The sequence below is a fragment of the Furipterus horrens genome, unplaced genomic scaffold, assembly GCF_987537825.1.
Source record: "Furipterus horrens unplaced genomic scaffold, mFurHor1.1.pri manual_scaffold_2, whole genome shotgun sequence".
NCBI classification, from domain to species: domain Eukaryota; kingdom Metazoa; phylum Chordata; class Mammalia; order Chiroptera; family Furipteridae; genus Furipterus; species Furipterus horrens.
Window position 1 is genome coordinate 55669719 of NW_028327172.1, and position 21980 is coordinate 55691698.

The 21980-nt window shown below is 42.5% G+C and overlaps 1 pseudogene; it reads right to left on the reverse strand.

The window, feature by feature from the left end:
- Positions 1-16072: 16072 nt before the first annotated feature.
- Positions 16073-19774, reverse strand: LOC150018595 (protein SPATA31F1 pseudogene; annotated as a pseudogene).
- Between the last annotated feature and the right edge of the window lie 2206 nt (positions 19775-21980).

Sequence of the window (21980 nt, forward strand, 5' to 3'; positions counted from 1 at the left end):
TTTTAGAGTTGTGGTATTCTCATTCTATTGTCATTTCTCAGATGCTCTTCCTTTTGCCTGAGATGACATTTCTGTTCCTTTTAGTCAATAAACTCAAAGGTATCCTTCACAACCCAGTTAAAACATCACCCATAATCTGAAGACTTCTGTGGCTCCAAATTTGTAGCTGCTTATTATGAAATCCAGTACTTGAACTTATTGAACTAGATAGTGTTTTTACAAATCTTCTTTTCTCATGAGTTTACTTAGTTGCCTGTAACCACTACTAATGTATTAGTTCTTAATTCTTGCTGTAACAAACTATCACAAATGTGGTAGCTTAAAAGCACACACATTTATTATAGCTCTAGAGGTTAGAAAGAGGTGCTACTGGCTACAGTCAAGCTGTCAATAGGGCTGTATTCCTTTTGGAGGCTTCTGGAGAGAGTTCATTTCCTTGCCTCTTATAGTTTGTAGAGGCTGCTTGCATTCCTTGGCTCGCGCCCCTTCTTCCATCTTCAAAGCCAGCAGCATAGAATCTTCCGATTGCTTCCTGAATCTGACCACCTTCTTTTACTTTTAGGATTCGTATAAGATTATAATCCAAGTGTAATCTGCCTGACTCAATATCTTTAAATCCATCAAAGTTTCTCTTGCCACATGAGGTAATATAGCCAGTCACAGGTTGTGTGAATTAAGACATAGACATCTTTGAAGGAGTACTGTCCTGCTTACCACACATAACCATCATTGCATGTAGAATATCTTGTGTGGTCCCTGATGTATGTTCATTACTCAATACTTATTAACATAAAGAACCAATGAGAATGGTAGTTACTAGTTTTCAAGTCAGTCTTTTACTAGATTATGACATTCCTGAGACAAGGGAGAATGTTTTAATTACTTCTTTATCCCTATGTTTCATGTGATGCCTTAGGATACAGAAAATTACAAATAACATATTATTGAATTAACTTTCATAAGAGATGCAAATAAATTCAACCTTCAATGAAAATATATAATGGAATATCTACTAATGCATATAAACTCCTCTTTCTAGGACGTATGATTGTTGGTCTGTTAAATCACATTTCAGATTAATTTGTATTTAATTTATCTGGGTGACATATGTTAATAAAATCATACAGGTTTCAAGTGTACAACTCAATAAAACATCATCCTCATACTTTATCGGGTGCTCACCACCCAAAGTCAAGTCTTTTTCAATCCACATTTATCCCCCTCTTTGCCCACTTCTACCCTACTGTTGTCTGTGTCTCTATGTGTCGTACATATCTGTGTGTGTTTGTGTTAATTCATTCACCTTTTAATGTTATAAGCCAGTGAGAGAAATACAACTACTTTATGAACTCAGTTATATATGTAATCTAATAAACAATTTAACAAAACAGAAGTAGAAGCACAGATACATAGAACAGACTGACAGCTGTCAGGGGCGGGGGATTGGGAGCTGGGTGAAAAACGGTGAAGGGATTCATCAGAATAATTTTGTATCAGGTGGGCCAGAAGGGAAAGTAGAAATCGTCACAAAGAGCTGGTAGCCTTTCCTTTGGAATGACTAAATCTAACCCAACTCCTAACCCTTCCTGCTTTTATTGTGTCATTTCTCACCTACTGTCTCACATCTATTACCAATATTGCTGTTTATGATTTCAGTTCATTTTATGTAATTGAGACCTGTCTAGACTTGGTGAAAAATAATCATGTGAAGCTAAACAATAAAAAATCAGAAAATCTGAGTAATGTAGATGTATAATGCATTTCCTGAAAATATCAGTGACATTTTGAATTTGAGTGGTTGCTCTATTTTACATTTCAATTTTCCTGTGCAGATTCAGTTTATGGGTCATAATCATTAAACTCTGATTCAAGAGTTTCACCTATTAGGTGTGTTAGAAGAACCTGATTATATTACAGGAAACCTTTATATCTTCACACCCACACCCCACAATTAGGACAATTATTATCTAAAAATATTTATTATTCTACTTTCAAATTAATGAGCACATAAATACTGCAATATAACAATCTTTTTTCCTCTGCTAACAACACTGTGCAGTGCTGGGCACAGATTAGTCATTCAATAAATGTCTATCGAGTTAAATTGAAGCCATTAATATTAGTCCCTTATATCTTTATGTTGCTAACCTTTTATTACTCCTCTCTTTTATACCACATGGGTAAATTTCTCTGTTCCAGCTAAGCAAATACTATGTGTGGTTTCTTTAATATTTACCAAGTCTTACAGTCACTCAAAAACTGTCATTCTTTTAAAAAATGTTTAGTTTTCTCTTAAAACCACATACATTTGATTGACTTCATATTACTTATGTTCCTACATTATCAAGCTTGAGTCAATCTCATGACTCCAGCTTTTCTTCAGAAGGTCTGGATTGTGTACTTCAAAGATGTCAGTAACATTTTATTTACTTATATTTATTAGTTGTGATTATATATATACACATGTATATTCACACTTTAAAATTTTTGAAAAGACAATATCATCTCTTACTGGTCTCTGAATATGCCATAGTCATTCCATTTTATGCTTCTGAAGATGTGTCTTCCACTTTATAGTCTGAGAGTAAATTGTTTCTAATATAGAGCTGAAATTCATTTTTATATAGTTGCTACTTATTTCCTCACTTTGACCTTTGGGGACACAGAAACTAACTTATATCTTCTAAATCAGCCATTCATTATGAGAAAATGGATATTGCACCCACTTGACTCAGTTAATTTTTTTTAATTCAAATTTTCAGTTCTAATGGCATTCTTTAAAAGCCAAGAGGTACATACCTATCTAAATTACCAAACCTTTGACCTGCATGTCCAGTATGGTAGCCACTACCCACATGTAATCATTAAGGAAATAAAATGTTACTAGTGTGATGAAAGAATGAGTTTATAATTTTATGTAAATTTACATTTATATAGCCACATATAACTAAGTATAAATCAAAGTATAAATTCAGAATACAGAGAGACTCCTCTAGGAAATTTTTTTGCTTAACTTTATGAGGAGTAAAAATGAAGCTTCAAAAATATATATATCGTCATCGTCGTCGGCAGCCGTCCGTCTAGAGAGACGATGGTGTAGCTTCTTAAGAGTCTATCTGCACCACCGAGAATGGTTGTGCAGTCCAACTCGGGAGTGACACGGTATCTGTCTCCTCCCGTGTTGAATCGACATCTTGCGATGACGCTGGAGTGTCCTCTCCAGTGAAGCTGAAGCTACAGAGCCTGGGCAGGGTGATATGGAGGGTCTGCTGTTGCCCATGCAGCAGACCCCCCCTCTCTTCGCAGCTGAAGGGTCCAAGGGAAAGACGGAGTCAATACAGCTTGGCTTCAGGTGCGCCGCAGGAGTTGCCGGTGTTGACTACAACGTCAAACTGCCTTAGGGACTCCGGCTCCGGATTTTCTGTCGGGGTTTACTCCCTTAGCCTTTCCCCTGAAGAGGTATGCCGCAAGGCAGCGGAGGTTTTTTGGAGTCAGAGTTTTCCTTCTCTGATGTGCCCTGACTGGAAGATCGAACCAGCGACACTTAGCTCGCAGGCCGACGTTCAATCCACTGGCATAAAAACAGACATATAGATCAATGGAAGATAATAGAGAGCCCAGAAATAAACCCAGGTTCATATGGTCAACTAATATTTGACAAAGGGGGAAAGAACATCAAATGGAGTGAAAAGAGCCTCTTCAACAAATGGTGTTGGAAGAACTGGACAGGGACATGCAAAAAAAATGAAACTAGACCACCAACTTACACCATACACCAGAATAAACTCAAAATGGATCAAAGACTTAAATGTAAGCCGTGATACCATAAAAGTCCTAGAGGAAAAAATAGGCAGGAAAATTTCAGATATCCCACATAGCAACATTTTCACTGATATATCTCCTAAAGCAAGGGAAATAAAGGAAAGAATAAACAAATGGGACTACATCAAACGAAAAAGTTTCTGCTCAGCTAAAGAAAACATCAGCAAGATGAAAAGGAAACCAACCATATGGGAAAATATATTCGCCAATGACATCTCAGACAAGGGATTGATCTCCAAAATATATAAAGAACTCATACGACTCAACACCAAGAAGACAGACAACCCAATTAAAAAATGGGCAAAGGACCTGAACAAACACTTCTCCAAAGAAGACATACAGAGGGCCCATAGACATATGAAAATATGCTCAATATCACTAGCCATCAGAGAGATGCAAATAAAAACCACAATGAGATACCACCTCACACCAGTCAGAATGGCCATAATCAACAAATCAACAAACAACTTGTGCTGGAGAGGATGCGGAGAAACAGGAACCCTGCTGCATTGCTGGTGGGAATGCAGACTGGTGCAGCCACTATGGAAAACAGTTTGGAATTTCCTCAAAAAACTAAAAATGGAACTGCCTTTTGAACCAGCAATTCCATTACTGGGATTATATCCAAAAAACCCTGAAATACCAATTCAAAAGAACCTATGCACTCCAATGTTCATAGCAGCACTATTTACAATAGCCAAGTGCTGGAAACAACCTAAATGCCCATCTGTAGATGAGTGGATCAAAAAACTGTGGTACATTTACACAATGGAGTTCTATGTAGCAGAAAGAAAGAAGGAACTTCTACCATTTGCAACAACATGGATGGAACTAGAGAGAATTATGCTTAGCGAAATAAGCCAGGCAACGAAAGAAAAATATGCTGTCACCTATTACAGGAAACTAATGAACAACACAAACAAATGAGCAAAATTGAACCAGAGGGCATAAGCCTATGACCGCATGACCTGAGTGATTGTCTGTACGCATAAGCCTCACTTAATACTCTCTGCAGCGCTGCCTCCTGAGACTCAACAGTTTGGCTGAACTAAATGGCTGGGTTGGTGAAGAATGGGGTGGTCTGTGGGCTTCACTTTAAAACTGAATTCTCTTTTCTATCCTAATGGCTTGGACAGAAAGGGCCCAGAGGTCTGAGAGGGGGGAAACATAAACTATTTCCCTCAGCCCAAACTAAATGTAATGGGCAAAAGGGTTTTGGACAGGCGAGATGTGCCTAGCACACCTTCCTCCAAAGAAGCCCTTTATTTTTTTTTTTTTATCTCCTAATGTGGAACATTGAAAAATTAATCCCTGCCTTTTGTCACCTAGTAGTTATGGATTGAATGATGCTTTTTAACCCTTTTTGCCAAATCTGTTGCCCCCAGAACACAAGGATGCCAGCCTGCTAAACCAAGCACGCCGTTGTCCGGAGACAGCCAACTGACCTGGAGTCTGCACAATCCTTCCCCATGTGGGAAGGCCACCCTCCCCTCCACACCCCCACTATTATTAGGGATTTCTGGACCCAAGGGTAGGTAGGACGACGACCATGTCCAGCTTGAAGCAGCTAGAGGAGCTTGAGACCTTCGCCCATTGTCCTTTACAAGATTACAAAGGGTCTTAATATCTGAGAGGGAGGGATAGTTATTTTTTATGAACCATGGGTATGGACTTGGGGTGGGGGGATGCTGGGGGAGGGAGATACTGGGTGGAGGGGAGTAAAGGGGAAAAAATTGGAACTACTGTAACAACATAATCAATAAAATATACTTAAAAAAAAAAAAAAAAAGAATCCTCCAACCCCTATGCCTCAACTGTGCATCACACAGCCAGGCTTGGAGAGAGTCCTGCTCATAGCTGAGCCATGCCACTGTTGTGCACCAAATAGCCAGGCCAGGGAAGAGTCTCACCCACCATCACACCATGCCACAGCTACACTCATGCACCACAAAACCAAGCCAGACAGGAGCCCACACAATGTGGCTATGGCTCACCACATCAGGTGGGCAACTACAGCCCACACAGGGGACACCTCTGGTGGACAGGGGCGATTGTGCTTTGGTGTCTTGCATGAATTATCTCCTACATGAGGTTTCTCCTTCAAGACTATGGAATCAAACACAGAGAAATATGTTTCAATACAATAATAACAACAAGAGCAGCAACAACAAAAAAACACTAGAGGGGTGTGACAACTGACTGGATGAAACAGAAGAGTGGATTACTGAGCTTGAAGTCAAAACAATGGAACTCACAAACTCAAGAAACAAAAATTTCAAATAAACAACCTAACCTTATACCTAAAGGGACTAAAAAAAAAGACAAAGCACAAAGTTAGTAGAGGAATGGAAATAATAAAGATCAGAGTGGAAATAAATGTAATAAAGACTAAAAAATATAGTAAAGATCAATAAACATAATAGCTGTTTCTTTTAAAATATAGGAAAAATTGGCAAACCTTTAGTGAGACTAACCAAGAAAAAAGTGAGAGGGTTTTATTTAATAAGCAAACTTAGAAATGAAGTAAGAAAAGTTATACCTGATCCTTCAGAAATACCAGGGATTATAAGAGATTGAAATGAACTATTATTCCCCAACAAATGGGACAACCAGGAAGAAATGGATAAATTCCTAGAAACATTTAATCTTCCAGACAGAAACACAAAGATAAAAAATTGAATAAATTGATTCGTCGGCAGCCGTCCGTCTCGAGAGACGATGGTGTAGCTTCTTAAGAGTCTATCTGCACCGCCAAGAATGGTTGTGCAGTCTGACTCGGGAGTGACACGGTATCTGTCTCCTCCCATGTTGAATCGACATCTTGCGATGACGCTGGAGTGTCCTCTCCAGTGAAGCTGAAGCTACAGAGCCTGGGCAGGGTGATATGGAGGGTCTGCTGTTGCCCAAGCAGCAGACCCCCCCTCTCTTCGCAGCTGAAGGGTCCAAGGGAAAGACAGAGTCAATACAGCTTGGTTTCAGGTGCGCCGCAGGAGTTGCCAGTGTTGACTACAACGTCAAACTGCCTTAGGGACTCCGGCTCCGGATTTTCTGTTGGGGTTTACTCCCTTAGCCTTTCCCCTGAAGAGGTATGCCGCAAGGCAGTGGAGGTTTTTTGGAGTCAGAGTTTTCCTTCTCTGATGTGCCCTGACTGGAAGATCGAACCAGCGACACTTAGCTCGCAGGCCGACGCTCAATCCACTGAGCCAAACCAGCCAGGGGTATTTTATATATATATATATTTAATATTTATATATATACATAAAAGAGATTTCTTACAGCAGCTATGTGGAGGATACATTTTCTAAGCTTGGGAGAATTTTATCAAGAGAGTGCCTACAAATGCCATATATTATTGCTTCGGACTTGCAAAAAATGTTCTTCTCCGGAACTAAACTGTATATCTTGTTTTAGTACTTAAAAAGACACTGCTACAGGCCTGATTGGTGTGACTCAGTGGATTGGGCTTCGTTCTGCAAACCAGAGGGTTGCGAGTTCAACTACCAGTCAGGGAAAATGCCTGAGTTATCAAAGGGACTCTGGTTGGGATCATGCAGGACCAATCAATGTTTCTTTCCTCTCTTTCTTCCTCCCTCCCACTCTCTAAAAATAAATAAATAAATATATATTTTTTAAGTCTACTATAGCACTACAATGGACAACTTATTTTAGTACTTAAAAGGGTCTAATACAAGGAGCCAAACCTCATTGACCAAGGAGGAGTGTAAAACCCTTTACAACTGCCTATTTCAACGGCAAATAACATTCTAGTGATCGCTTCCATTCTGAAGCATTTCTTTAAGGAAGGCTCTTAGAATGTTAGAAAATCTGGTGAGATTGTTGGCCTTGCTTGAAACATTTTCAGTAGAATTATAGCACCATTTATACTTCATACTACCAAGCTGCTGAATTTCAAAGGAAATACATTTCAGCTTCCACCTCTGTGTTCACACTCCATGTCTCAAGCCACTTTGCTTTTCTCTTACTTAAGTGGTCCATTAACAGATTCAGAATACACTGAGTGCAGGATGCCAGTGGCCAGCTGCTTCATAAATTTCTTATTTTAATAGACTTCTCTTCTTGGGGCAGTTTTAGGTTCACAGCATGATTGAGTGGAAACTACAGAGATTTCTCATATACTTCCTGTCCCCCTTCCTCAGATACACAGCCTCCCTCATTATAACACCCCCCCCAAGTGGTACATTTGTTACAATTGATGAAGTTACTTCGACATCATAACCCAGAGTTCATAGCTTGCACAAGGTTTCACTCTTAATGTTTTACATTCTATGGGTTTGAACAAATGTATAACGACATGTATTCACCATTGTAGTTTCACACAGAGAATTTTCACTGCCATAAAAATCCTCTTTGCTCTGCCTACTGATTACTCCCCACCAAAACCCCTGACAACCACTGATCTTTTTATTGTTTCCATAGTCTTACCTTTCTAGAATGTCTGTAGTTGGAATCATACAGTATGTAGCCTTTTCAGACTGATTTCTTTCACTTAGTAATATGCATTTAAGTTTCCTCCATGTTTTTTCCTTTTGGAGTTGAGTACGGTATGGTTTTCCCACTGTAGAAGTTGCACTTTGACTCAATATTTCTTGGTATATCAAAACAGTACTCATCTGGAACACACTAAGGATTCTAAAGATTGCACTGTACTCCAATTTTCCCTAGGGTGTTTTGGCAGGGACAAAAGAGACCCACCTGAATGGATGCTAATATTTGTCACCACCTGGAATGTAGTTCTTGATTGACAAACTGAACATACTCTGAATTCCCCAGAAGCCTCTTTTGTAGGCTAGTTTATGCTTGAAAAACAGATAATGTTTTTAGATGGCTCATTGCTAGGTGTGGGATATGCATGTTCCCTGAGACACAGTATGAAGAAAGCACACCAAGAGAGTGGGACAAGTGGGTGAGAAAAAGGATTCGCCTGTGTTGAATCAGGAACCTATTAGAATTCTGATGGCAGAAGGTCTGCAGGTAGCCATTTGAGAAAAAGGATTTCTGGATGAAGTCAGTGTCAGAACATGGAGGCAGCTGGACTGCCCACCTGGACTTTTGACATAGGCAAATGAACCGTATGCCAGTTAACCTGGACCTAGCCCCTCCCTGCTGGTGTATTTTCTGTAAATACAAGCAAATATAGATATATACTTTACTTTTCCCACCTGTCCCACACAAATGGTATGTGTTAATCTAGATCCTCTGAAAAGATATTTCCAAGAAATAATTAAATGTAAAAATAATTCCCAGAATAGTTAATAATTGTTCGGGTGAAGGGAAAATGTATTTGCAATTTAAAATAAATATTTCTAAAATTTTACTCCATAAAGATTGTACCATTTTACACTACCACTGGCAAAATAAGAGATTGTCAGCTTCATTACACGTAGTGAAATTGAAGCAGTAATAAAAAACTCCCAACAAACAAAAGCCCTGGATCAGATGGCTTCATGGGGGAATTTTACCAAACAATCCGAGATGAATACCTCTGCTTCTCAAACTATTTCACAAAATTCAAGAGGAGGATGGCTCCCAAACTCATTTTCTGAGGCCAGCATTGTCCTAATTTGAAAACCAGATAAAGACACTACAAAGAGGAAAAGTATAGGCCAATATCTCTGATGAACACAGACACTAAAAACCTCAACAAAATATTAGCAAACCAAATATAGTAGTGCATCAAAAAGATCATACACCATGATCAAGTGAGATTTTTTTCCAGAAATGCAAGGTTAGTACAACACTTGCAAATCAATAAATGTGATTCACCACATAAACAAAATGAATGATAAAAACCACATGATCATATCAAGAGATGCAGAAAAAGCATTTGATAAAATCCAGCACCCATTTATGATTTAAAAACAAACAAACACAGAAGTCTCAGCAAAGTGGGAATAGAGGGAATATACCTAAAGGTAAAAAAGGTCATATATGGCAAAATCCACTGGTAGCATCATACTCAATGGACAAAAACTACAAGCATTACCCTTAAGATCCAGAAAAAGATAGGGGTGTCCACTTTAATCTCTCTTATTCAACATAGCACTGGAAGTCCTAGTCACGGCAGTCGGACAAGAAGAAGATGAAGAAATAAAAGGCACCCAAATTGGAAAGAAAATAGTAAAACTATCTTTATTTGCAAGTGACATGATACTGTACATAGAGAACACCAAAAACTCCACCAAGAAACTACTAGAACTGATCAATGAATTCAGCAAAGTAGAAGGATACAAAGTTAATATCCAGAAATCAGTTGCATTTTTATATGCCAATAATGAACTAACAAAAAGGGAAATTAAGAAAACAATCCCATTCACAATTGCTTCAAAAAGAATAAAATACCTAGGAATAAACATAATCAAGGATGTAAAAGACGTGTACTTCAAAAATTATAAGGCACTAAAGGAAGAAATTGAAGAAGATACAAATAAGTGGAACCGCATACCATGTTTATGGATAGGAAAAATTAACAATATTAAAATGTCTGTACTACCAAAAGCAATCTATGGATTCAATACAACTTCTATTAAAATGCCAATGACATATATCACATATACAGAACAAATATTTCAAAAATTTATTTGGAACCAAAAGTGACCCCGAATAGCCTCAGCAATCCTGAGAAAGAAGAACAAAGTAGGAGGGATCACAATACCTCACATCAAACTATATTATGAGTCCACTATAATTAAAACGTCTGGTATGGCATAAGAACAGACACATAGATCAATGGAACAGAATAGAGAGCCCAGAAATAAACCCAGGTCTCCATCATCAATTAATATTTGACAAAGGGGGCAGGAGCATAAAATGGAGTAAAAATAGCCTCTTCAACAAATGGTGTTGGGAGATCTGGACAAGTACATGCAAAAAAATGAAACTAGACCACCAACTTACACCATACACCAGAATAAACTCAAGATAGATAAAAGGCTTAAATGTAAGCCATGACACCATAAAAGTCCTAGAGGAAAACATAGGCAGGAAAATTTTGGATATCCCACATAGCAATAGTTTTGCTGATATATCTCCTAGGGCAAAGGAAATAAAGGAAAGAATAAACAAATGGGACTACATCAAACTAAAAAGCTTCTGCTCAGCTAAAGAAAATATCAACAAAGTGAAAAGGGAACCAACCATATGGGAAAACATATTTGCCAATGATACCTCAGTCAAGGGTTTGATCTCCAAAATATATAAAGAACTCATATGACTCAACACCAGGAAGACAAACAATCCAATTAAAAAATGTCCAAGGAGGACATACGGAGGGCCACAGGCATAGGAAAGAATGCTCAACATCACTAGCCATCAGAGAGATGCAAATTAAAACCACAATGAGATACCACCTCACACTGGTCAGAAAGGCCGCCATCAACAAATCAACAAACAACAAGTGTCGACAAGGATGTGGACAAAAGGGAACCCTAGTGCACTGCTGGTGGGAATGCAGACTGGTGCAGCCACTGTGGAAAACGGTATGAAATTTCCTCAAAAAACTAAAAATGGAACTGCCTTTTGATCTAGCAATATACCATAAGGAATATGCCCTAAGAATCCTGAAACACCAATTCAAAAGAACCTAGGCACCCCTATGTTCATAGCAGCATTACATATAATAGCCAAGTGCTAGAAACAACCTTAGTGCCCATCAGTGAATGAGTGGATCAAAAAACCATGGTACATTTACACCATGGAATACTACGCAGCAGAAAGAAAGAAGGAACTCCTATCTTTAGCAAAAACATGGATGGAACTGGAGAGTATTATGCTAAGTGAAATAAGCCAGGTGGCGAAAGACAAATACCATATGATCTCATCTATAACAGGAACCTAATGAACAAAACAAATGAGCAAAATAGAACCAGAGGCATGGAAACAAGGAACAGATTGACAGTGACCAGAGGGGAGGAGGGAGGAAGGAGAAGGAGGCAAAGCATGGGAAGGGTCTAGTCAAGGAACATGTATAAAGGATCCATGGACATGGACAACTTAATGGGGATGGACTGTGGGAGAAGGGGGAGGTGGGTGGAGCAGGGGAGAGCAAAGGGGGTAAAAATGGAATAGCTGTAATAGAAAAACTAAAAAATAAATTAAAATAAAAAATAAATAAAATAAATATAAATAAATATTTTTAAAATTAATTAATCAATTAATTAATAGTCAAGGTATAGAAGTGATAGGTCCTCGAGCTGGTTGGGGGAAAAAATAAAGACTCTCTAAAAGTTACCAAAATCAGGTTAAAAAAACAAAAAAACTCCTCACGTAAACAGCACACATGCAGAGAAGATATGTAGGTCCACAAGCAGCAGTTAGGTTGTGACCCTTATTTGGAACTGGTTACTTATCTCTATAGAAAACCATTTCCTCCCAGGCAGAATGCTGTCACATGAGTAGAGGCACATCGAGGATGATAATGATAACAACACCACCACCAACAACAGCTACAACGACTAGATAGTGCTCCAGAAGGGAGGCAGATTCACTTGCCTCATTAAAAGCAGTGTGTAGCCCTGGCTGCTGGGGATCAGTGGATTGAGCGTCAGCCTGTGAACCAAGTGTCGCTGGTTTGATTCCCAGTCAGGGCACATGACTAGGTTGCACATTAGGTCCCCAGTTGGGGGCGTGAGTGAGAGGCAACCACACAGTAATGTTTCTCTCCCTCTCTTTCTCCTTTCCCCTCTCTCTAAAAATAAATAAACAAGCAAACAAAACAAATAAATAAATATTTTTTTTTAAAGCAGTGTTTAAATTTTCTTCCCACCACAATGAAGGCTTCCCTTCCCCCACATACATAAATTTAGAGATACTACCACTGTGGCCTTTTCCTGCCACATCAGCTATGGTTCCCTTTATACACCTCTGATTTCCAATCACCATTGCCTATAACATCAAATCTCTCCAAGGCCAAGCAATAACCAGACCCCGCCCTCCCTAAGCTTCTCTGTGCTTCTCAGCTACATTTCTAGTACAAGCAGGGGAGTTGGTGGAGTTTCCTCTGTACCTCCAATCCTCTTTGCTCTGCCTACTGATTGCTACCAAAAAAACAAAAACAACAACAACAAAAAAAAAAACCCTGATAATCACTGATCTGTTTATTGTTTCCATGCTTTTATCTTTTCTAGAATGTAGCTGGAATCACACAGCATGTAGTCTTTTCAGACTGACTTCTTTCACTTAGTGATATGGATTTAAGTTTCCTCCATGTTTTTTCCTTTTGGAATTCAGTAAGGTATGGTTATCTTAACGGAACTTCTGACTCAGATGATCTTACCTGAAGAGCAGTGTCTAAGGCCTCATCATCTTATGTGCCTGTAGTGTACTCATTTCTCATATTCCCACCTGAACTCAAAGTTGTCCCCCTTTCTTTCTGTTCCCTGGAGTGGGCATAGGAACCATTCTTGTCCTTCAGTCTCTGACAGTCCTGGCCTATGACATGGATCCCCGAACTCAGGTGGACTGCTAGGCTTTGTACAGCTGGTAAAGAGCTGAGATTCAGCCCCGCTCACATGGTGCAAGAAGCGGTGTCTCCAGAGGGTTTATTCCTGTGCTCATCTTGTGTTCGTTGCCCTTCCTGTGTGGGCTGCAGTGAGCAGGTCCACAAGTGAATCAGGTGTGGTCTCTATCCTGTAGGACTCAGAGTTTAACAGAAGAAGTAATTTAGTGGAGAAACCACTGTCCTCTACTGCAGGTGGTCAATTGCCTGAAATTCCCTCCATAGAATTCTGTAGTGTCCTGTGCAGAGATCAAGGGAAGGGCCTCAGAAGGACAGGGCCATTCACCATGATGGTACTCAAAGGGCCAGAGGTCAACTTACGTTTCCAAGCGAGCACAGTACATTCCCAGCACCTGCCACACAGTCTGCAGTAGAAAATTCATGAGTTTGTGCTCTCCATGAAGCTTTTAATTCATATTTCACCCCTCTTGAGCCTAGGGGTTGTGCCAGGGTTATGGGATGGGATGAGCAAGGCTTCATGACTCAACAACATTCTACTTGAAATCATAGGCTTTGACCCTATCTTTTCTCAGCTTTTCACTTTGCTGAGAATTGAGAATCCTGAAAGTCTCAGTTTCAGCTCATCTCTTTGTCCCCAACGCTTTGCTCCTGGACTTTGTCAGCACTATGAACCCATGCTGCTCTGGGCAGGTAGGAGCCTGTGGGGGACCATGGGAAAGGGCCTACTTCCCATAAGCTAGGATGTGTGTACATTAACCTTGTGTTTCCACCTGCTGCTGCTGTGACCTTTTGGGGTCATTTCCTTCATTTTGGGCCTCTCTATAATCTCCCTTGTTCTGTAGCTCTCTGTCCAGCCTCCACCAGGCAGAGAGGATATGCCTGTCACAGGACCTCCAATGATCTTTGGGGATGATTTCGGAAATCACATGGAGGGTGTTGGCTCAGCAGGCCTAGGCCCTGTGCCTCCTTATCCTGGAGGCCACACTAGGGGTTAGACCCCCATCTCTTAGGCATAGCATAACCATTCAGAGGGGGACACGTTCTTGTTTCTTTGGCTTTTCTACATCCTGCTAGCAGTGAACACACTGTGCTAAGTGATGGGGTCTATCAGTAGGAAGGGAGCTCTGGATTTTCCTAGGACTCAGTAAGGAGGGGCAACCCACAGTTTCCCCTACCACATTATAAGGAAGTGATAGCACTTCCTATGCTTCCTCCCATTCTTGGCTCCTCTGTGGTGGGTCAGAAGGTGGGAATGCAGAGGTGTCCGAAACAGACGTCCATCTCATACTCTCAGGGTAGCTTCTTTGTCTGTTTCCCAGTTCTCCCCTCCCATTCCCATGTACCCCTGGTTCCTGGCTAAATGCTAGGATGCCACACCTGTTCTCTTTCTCCTTTTCAAACCCCATCTTCTTCCTCATGCTCTATGCATCTAGACTCAGCTTTCTCTGCCATTTCTCCCACTGTGTTTCAAGAGCACCTACTTTACACATATGATCACCAAATTCAACCACTTCCTCACACCCGCAGGCTCACACACTGCTACCAAATTCGTATGCCCTAAAAACAAAACAGGAGACTTCTGGTCAAGATGGCAGCATAGATAAACACAGCTTGCCTCCTCGTACAGTCACATCAAAATTACAACTAAATTATAAAACAACCATCACCCAGAACCAGCAGAAATCGAGCTGATTAGAAGTCTGACAACTACAGAATTACAGAAACCACAGACATTGAGACTGATAGGAGGGACAGAGGTGCAGAATGGGCTAGTCCCACATCCATGTGTGGTGATAAAAATTCAGGAGGGATATCTCAGGTTAGAGGAATCTCAGGATTTACTGATGGATTGAATGTGGATTGTTATGAAAAAACATCAGGGATGACACTAATATTTTCCTAAAGACATGGAAAGATGGTAGAGGTCAGACTGAATTCTATCTTGGCTTCCCATGATATCATCGGGCCCTGAGGTGCAATGTGGACATGAGGATAGTACTGACAAGAAGGAGTGGCCGGGAATCAACAGGGAAAATTCACAGTTGCCTTTAATTGGAATGGTGGATACTATGATTGGAGCATGTTTCATATGTGTGATTGGGTGATGGTGGTGGGTGGGGAATCAGGAGTTCAGTTTATTATTTTGAGATGAATATTGGACATCCAAGTATCTATGCTGATTAGACAATTTGGGCGTGAGACACTGGCTATCCCATGAGTTCACGAGCTATGTTGTGCAAGTCCTGTGTCATGTTCATTGTTGTGTTTGCTAGAGTACTTTGCACAGAGTAAATACTCAAATATTTAAATTGTTGAACATAAGATGCTTATCAAGGTCATTTTTATTTTGATCCTTCTGGAATCCTTATCGGCAGAGGATGCCCCATTTCATAGTGCTTATTGTGTTAACATAGTGATTCTTGCTTCCCCAGTCCAGACTTTGGATTCAAATACTATTAAGGCCTTACTATATGCTAGCCATTATCCTAAGCCCTGGGTATGTGAGACTCTCTGCTATTTATTCAGGCAAGAACGAAGGAGAAACTGAACACAAGGAGAGGTAGTAAAAATAGAGGAAAAGGTTGGGCTGTGAGGAGTTGGTGTGGAATGCTGACTAGACAGGAAGGACATTTCAGCCTCCCTGATGCCTTCCCTTAACACACCACAGAGGAGAGAAGGAGCAGACAGACAAGTCTTTGATTAGAGATATAGACTGTATTTTGGGTGGCACCCTACCCCACTTGCACATAATTAAAGTGACAGTAGCAGTCCTCTTCAAGGGATGCAGACTCTGGAGAGCCGACAACATCTTTTAATTGTGCTGGGTGTTCTTGAGCAGGGCAGCATTTCCCTCTGAGGGCAGAACTGAGAGTTGGATGGGTTCCCTGATTGGATGGCACAAGCCACTCGAGAACAGTGCTGAGGGCGGTGGCAAGGGTGGCCCAAGCCTGAAGCAGAGTGGAGGTGATTGGAGCAGGAGAGGTGCTGGAGCTTACTGTCTGGGGAATGGGAGACATCCAAGAACGGGCCCACCTGCTTCTCAGTAGGGGGAGGTTGGGCCATGGGGTCCCCTCTTGTCTCCTTCTCTGTCTTAGTTCTCTCCATGGGACTTTTGGCTGGAGCCAGCCCCTTTCCTACATTTTCTTTTTTGGTATTGGCCATTTTCACAGCTCTCAAAAACATGGGTTCCCTCTGCCCATTGCCTTTTGCCTTGAGGTTTATACGCTGCAGAAAGGATTTCTTCTTATTTGTCCAGCCCGATTCTGGAAGGTGGGGCCTGTTGTGACAATGGGCTGGCATCACCTGCCTCTGTGAAACCCAGCCTTGCAAAGTTTGGTGCTGCAATGGCTTATGCTGAATGAGATGGCCCAGGAAAGGAGACACCTGGAACCCCACACACTGGACACTCTCAGGAATCCTTGCTGGTTTGAGGCTGACATTGAGCCTGGTGGGACTGTCTTGCAGGTCATTCTTCTTAGATTTCCCCCCCATAGGGACTCCTGGAGGAGGCTCTGGGGGTTCAAGCTGAGCATGATGCTGGGACCTGTGTGGACAGGGAGCATCAAGGTGAAAGCCAAGTTTCTGTGGCCAGAGGCTTTGGGGAGTCCTGTTCAGAAGCATCCCTTCTGGCCTCTGGGCTTGAGCAGGGTGGCTTTTTTCTCTTGCTGAGGTGGTCACAAATCCTGCATCTTCTTCTCCTTGGTCTCCTGCCAATTGTGGTTTCCCTGAATGCTTTTCCTTTTTAGCCAGTATGTGAACTAGAGCTGAATATTTGCTTTTGCCAGGGCTTTGGGACTCAGGGCTCCAAGGCTCCTCCAGGCTGGGCTTGTTCACACTGGCCTCCAACTGAGCACAAAGCACCTGGCCCTCTGTCATTGCCCCAGAGGGTTGTGACATCTTGGAGGACCCATGGACAGAGCCATGGGGTGTTGCTTGGCGACTAGGTTGCTTCTGGTTCTGCCGCACTGCCTTTAACTCAAGGGCCAGCTGTTCTTTAAGGTAGAGCCATTTTGGATCTGGGGCATGGGGAGTGTTTGGTGGGATGGACAGTTTCTGGAGCAATGTTTTTACTTTGTTGTTTAAACTCCCAAGAGACGCCTGTGGGGGTGTGGTTGCTGAGCATCCAGTTTGTTCCCTGGACTCCCTTGCCTTTGTGTGAATTCCCCATTGTATCTCTAGGGTTTTCTTTCTCAGATGGAAATTTGGTTTGGCCAAGAGGGATTCCTTGAGTAGATAGGGCCTAGCAGACTCTGTCTGTCTTTCTCGAGGCTCCATCTCAATCATTCCTTCCACTGGCACTTTAGGCTGAAAATTGTCTGCAGTGTCCGCACAGGTCTCATTGACACCTTGAAAGCATGGTCCAGGCCTTATACACTGCTCTTCAGGTAAGATCACCTGAGTTGGAGGTTCTGTTGGAGGTTCATCTTCTGGGAAGGTCTGTTGCTGCTGATCAAGGGACGCTGGCATCCGAGGTATAGTCTTCTGCTGTAGGTCAGGGTCGATTGCTGCCTGTAGCTCCAGTGGTTTGCTTTCTGGGATGCAGGTGAAGGCATCCACTTCAAGGCCTCCAGGAGTAGTGCACTCATAAGACCTATAGACTTGGGCAGGGATCTTTCCCTCATGAATCTGCCCACATTTGGAGTCAATGTGGCTCTGCATTATTGCCTTGACTCGGTCAAATAAGTGTGGTATGTGGACTGGGTCCTCAAACGATGAGCAAGGGTCACCAGCATCAATGGCTTTCAGGGCCAAGGGTTGGGGAACACTCACACTGGCTAGGGCTGTGCAGCTCTGAGATGGAGTCTGCTGGTGAGTGGGGGACAGGAGCAATTGGTAGGACTGCTGGACCCTTGGGGGCAAGCCCCAGCGATGGTGACTCAGCTGCCTCTGGAGGTGAAATTTTAGCAGCTCTCGGGAGTCCACAGTTGTGCAGAGGGAGTTGGGCTTTCCCGGAGTTTCAGGAGATTGGGCTGTGTCACAAGACTTATATGGCACAGGGGTCTGGGTGTGCTGAGCTCTCTGGAAAACAGCTGGCAAACTGCACTGGTGCTGGAGCTTCCTCTGCAGCATGTGCCCCTCTAAGGCTTCACACTGGGCCAGAGTCAGAAATGGGACCTGGACCTGGACTGGTGGATCGTCACATGGCATGACAGAATTTGGTGACGATGTGGGACAGGGTGGGCCTGACTTGGGTGCAGTCTTTGGCAAGAGATGTAAGAAGGAGCGTTCCTTGAGGAAAAGGGAATCCTTCGAGGGGAGCTTGGACAGACTCTCGCTTGTGGAGTGACCTTGAGAGCCCAAGAATATGTCATCCAAGGACTCACTGTGCAGAGAAGGGAGGCCACAGAATAGCTGGCTGTATTTCTGCTGCAGATGGCGCACTGAGTCTTTCACCTTTTTCTCAGTAAGTGGATAGAGGCCACTTACATCTTTAAGGGCTGGAGAGGGCAAGGCCAGAGCCACGTGGTTTGGGTTTTGGTGGTAGTGGTGTCTTTGTATTGGGTCCATAAGGGACCATTCCGAACCCCAGAATGCCTGGGTTGCCTGGCCAGCCATACATGAACCCCACGTCTGGTAGGAAATGGTGGCAAATTTCTCCGCAGAGAATTCGGAAGTGTCGTTTTGGATGAAAGAAGCTGGTCGGTTATTCACAGGTTGGTAAAACAGTGGCAGGTTTGGCATAAGCTGTCTCAGGGACTTCTCTACACGTCTGGGCAGCCCCCACCTCTGGAAATGCACCCATTTTTTAACATGTGCCTCAAGGAGCCTCAGGACTTCAGGACTTGGGAATGGCAGGTGGACAGGCAGGACAGTGACCATAGGCAAGTCTATAGGATGTGTCATAGTAGAAATATCTTGGTTTGGGGTCAGCAGAGAGACCTGGGAATGCAAAGGCTGCTGACCTTGGTTCTCGTACACAGGGGTGAGGTTTTCCTGTATTATCTCCTGTTGGTTTACTGGAATCCTAAGCCCCTCAAAGCATGAAGAAGACATAGTGTCTTGGAGCTGGGGCATACCTGGCACTTGAAATTGTTGTCTTAGCTGGTCATTTTCAGCCCAGTAATGTTGCTTACTAGCTGTACCAGGTGATTGGGCAGCTGACCAAGTGACTGAATGGGTTAAATATTCCTGGTCCATTAATTGTGATGCTGAAGGTGTTTCAGGTGAAAGTGAAAGTTCTTGAGAGCATGTGGCAGGATGCTCCAGACTATTCTCAAAAGACACGTTAGACTTGCGCAAAATCTCTAGGGAAGAGGAGCCCTGTGATGGTGCTGGAGAAGTGGGGGGGATCAGAGTGTTCTCACCCACCAGCAACTGCTTAATCTCCAGCGCCATAGCATTGCAGATTTGGCAGGAGGTATCTGCACACAGTAGTCGCCGTGCACTTCCCTCCTGAGGAAGCCAGCTCTGGCTAGAAGAGAAAACATGGCTACTGTTACTGATGGTCTCAGGCAACCCATAGGCGTACAGGGCCATGAGTGACTGGGAGGTGGGTGAGTTGTCTGCTGACCTACATTGTGAAGTTTAACCAAAGATGGGAACAAATGATGAGGGAGCCAATGGTTAGCTGATAGGGAATCACCAAGTTCATGACCAGGTAGAACTTGGACTCCGTCTCATTTGGGACGGTGAAGGCCACTGCGAGGTATTTAGTATTCCCAAGCTGTGTAGAATGAAGTCCTTGTTGGAACTGTGCTTCCTGGGGACTGTGAGGTGTATACAACATCTCTTAGGAGCCAATCTCATTCTCTAGTGTTTTTAAGAAAAGGATGAGATGACAAGAAACTGGGCTTCCTCAAGACAGAAGGGGAAGTAATGTCAGCAGTTTTTAGGGGTCTCCCCTAGAAAGGGTGGAGATGTAAGGAGAATATGACAATGATGACTTATTTATGCACTTATATACCCATTCTCTTAGCCGGCTAACTTGTCTTGTGGCTGAGTACAAACCCATGTAGGGTCTTTTATGAATTAAGCACTAGTCAAATTCTGAGTTCTAGGACCATTGTGAGCCTAGCCCAGAGCAGAACTGGAGACTCCTCCCTCCTGAGACGTCTGATCCCCCTTTGCCCTGGGAACCCTCTCAACCAGGGCTGCAGCCTCCACTGTGTGTCACCCACTTTTCATCCATTCTCCCTCTTCTCCTCATTCCTGTCCCAGGCCAAGCAGAGAAATCATCACAGTCCAGGCTGGATCCGGGACACCACAAAGAGCGAGTGATCACCTTTTCATGAAAGACAGCAGCTCCCATGGCTCCTCAGCTTCTTTCCAGGAAGCTCTCCTAGCTGAGAAACCAGGAGATCGCATTATATGAAATGAGAGGGCATTCAGGGACATCCTATAGGCAGCGAAAGGCCTTTGAACGAGAAGAGACTGAAAACCCCAACAGTCCATGCTCTAAGGCCTGTCTGAGTACAGCTTAACCAGTCACGATGTGCTGTCCTGGACCTAACCTCATTAGGTCTTCACAGCTGTGCTGTGAGTGAGGCAGGGTCTTCAGAGGCCCATTTCATGGATAAAAGACTGAGATCTGAAGTGATTTTCACAGGGTTATCTAAATCCTAACTAGCATTGCTAAGGACATCTGTCCTACTTCCTTATTCTTCACTCCCTGGGCAGAGGTGTTGAATTTTGGAACAATCCCTGGCTCTGACTTCCCACCCAAGAAATTCTGCTGGGAGAATTTGTCAACTTGAGGGACCCAGTCTATGGAACCTTGCTCATAGTGGAGGGGAGTGAGAGAAGACACTGGGACTTTACCTCTTAATGCTGCATCTCTAGCCTTTCGCGGGATTTTTCGGTGATGCTTAGAGACAAAAAAGTTAGAGTGTGAAGCTGGGACACCATGTTCTTTTTCATGTTCATAATAAGACAAAACTAATATAAATTTCCAAGTTCCTTTCTGTGTATGTCTCTGTTTAACACACTTACATACATTTCTTTCCTCTACTCCATGCTTTTCACCCCAACATTTCATTTTCTAGTTATTTCTCATTTACTTCAAGGCTCTCCTTATTCCTTACTTCCTGTCCCCTTTCCCAGGACTAGTTCTCAAGGGGGCTAACCATGACACAGGAGGGATGGTGGAATAGATTAAATGGTGACTGACGGTAATTAGTTCTTACAGCCCTAGGACTTTTGCTTACTAAGTCTACCAACCAGAAGAAGCCCCCATATTAGGATGTCTTTTGAGATCCAGTGAGGTAGATTCCATTTCATCCAGTTCTCTACCGAAGGTAGAGACCTGAGAAAGGTAGGCTCTGAGGAAAGTACGATATTAGAATAACTGGATATATGGTATAAAAGTTAGCGAGGAAGGTAAAAAGAGACTGAGATATCAAAAAACTTCCTATCTGAGACTTAATTAGTTCAATTGTGGTGTTAATGTTTCCTTACCAGGCAGCAGCTTGTTTTAGGTTCCAACCTTAATCCATGGTAACTCCTTTTCACTTGCCAGATAATTAGGAAAATAATGAAGAATGTGCCGTATAAATATAAGAAATAATCAAGATTCCGAAGAACAAAATTAAAGCTTAACATGATTTAAAGCGTATTAGCACGAGGATGCTAGCCATCCCTATATATCAGTGGTCAGGATCCTAGTGCTTAATGACCTCATAGAGGATGGAACCAGGTCAGCAGACTGCATCACCAAGCAGTTTTGTTTCACAAGGCAGGTGTAGTG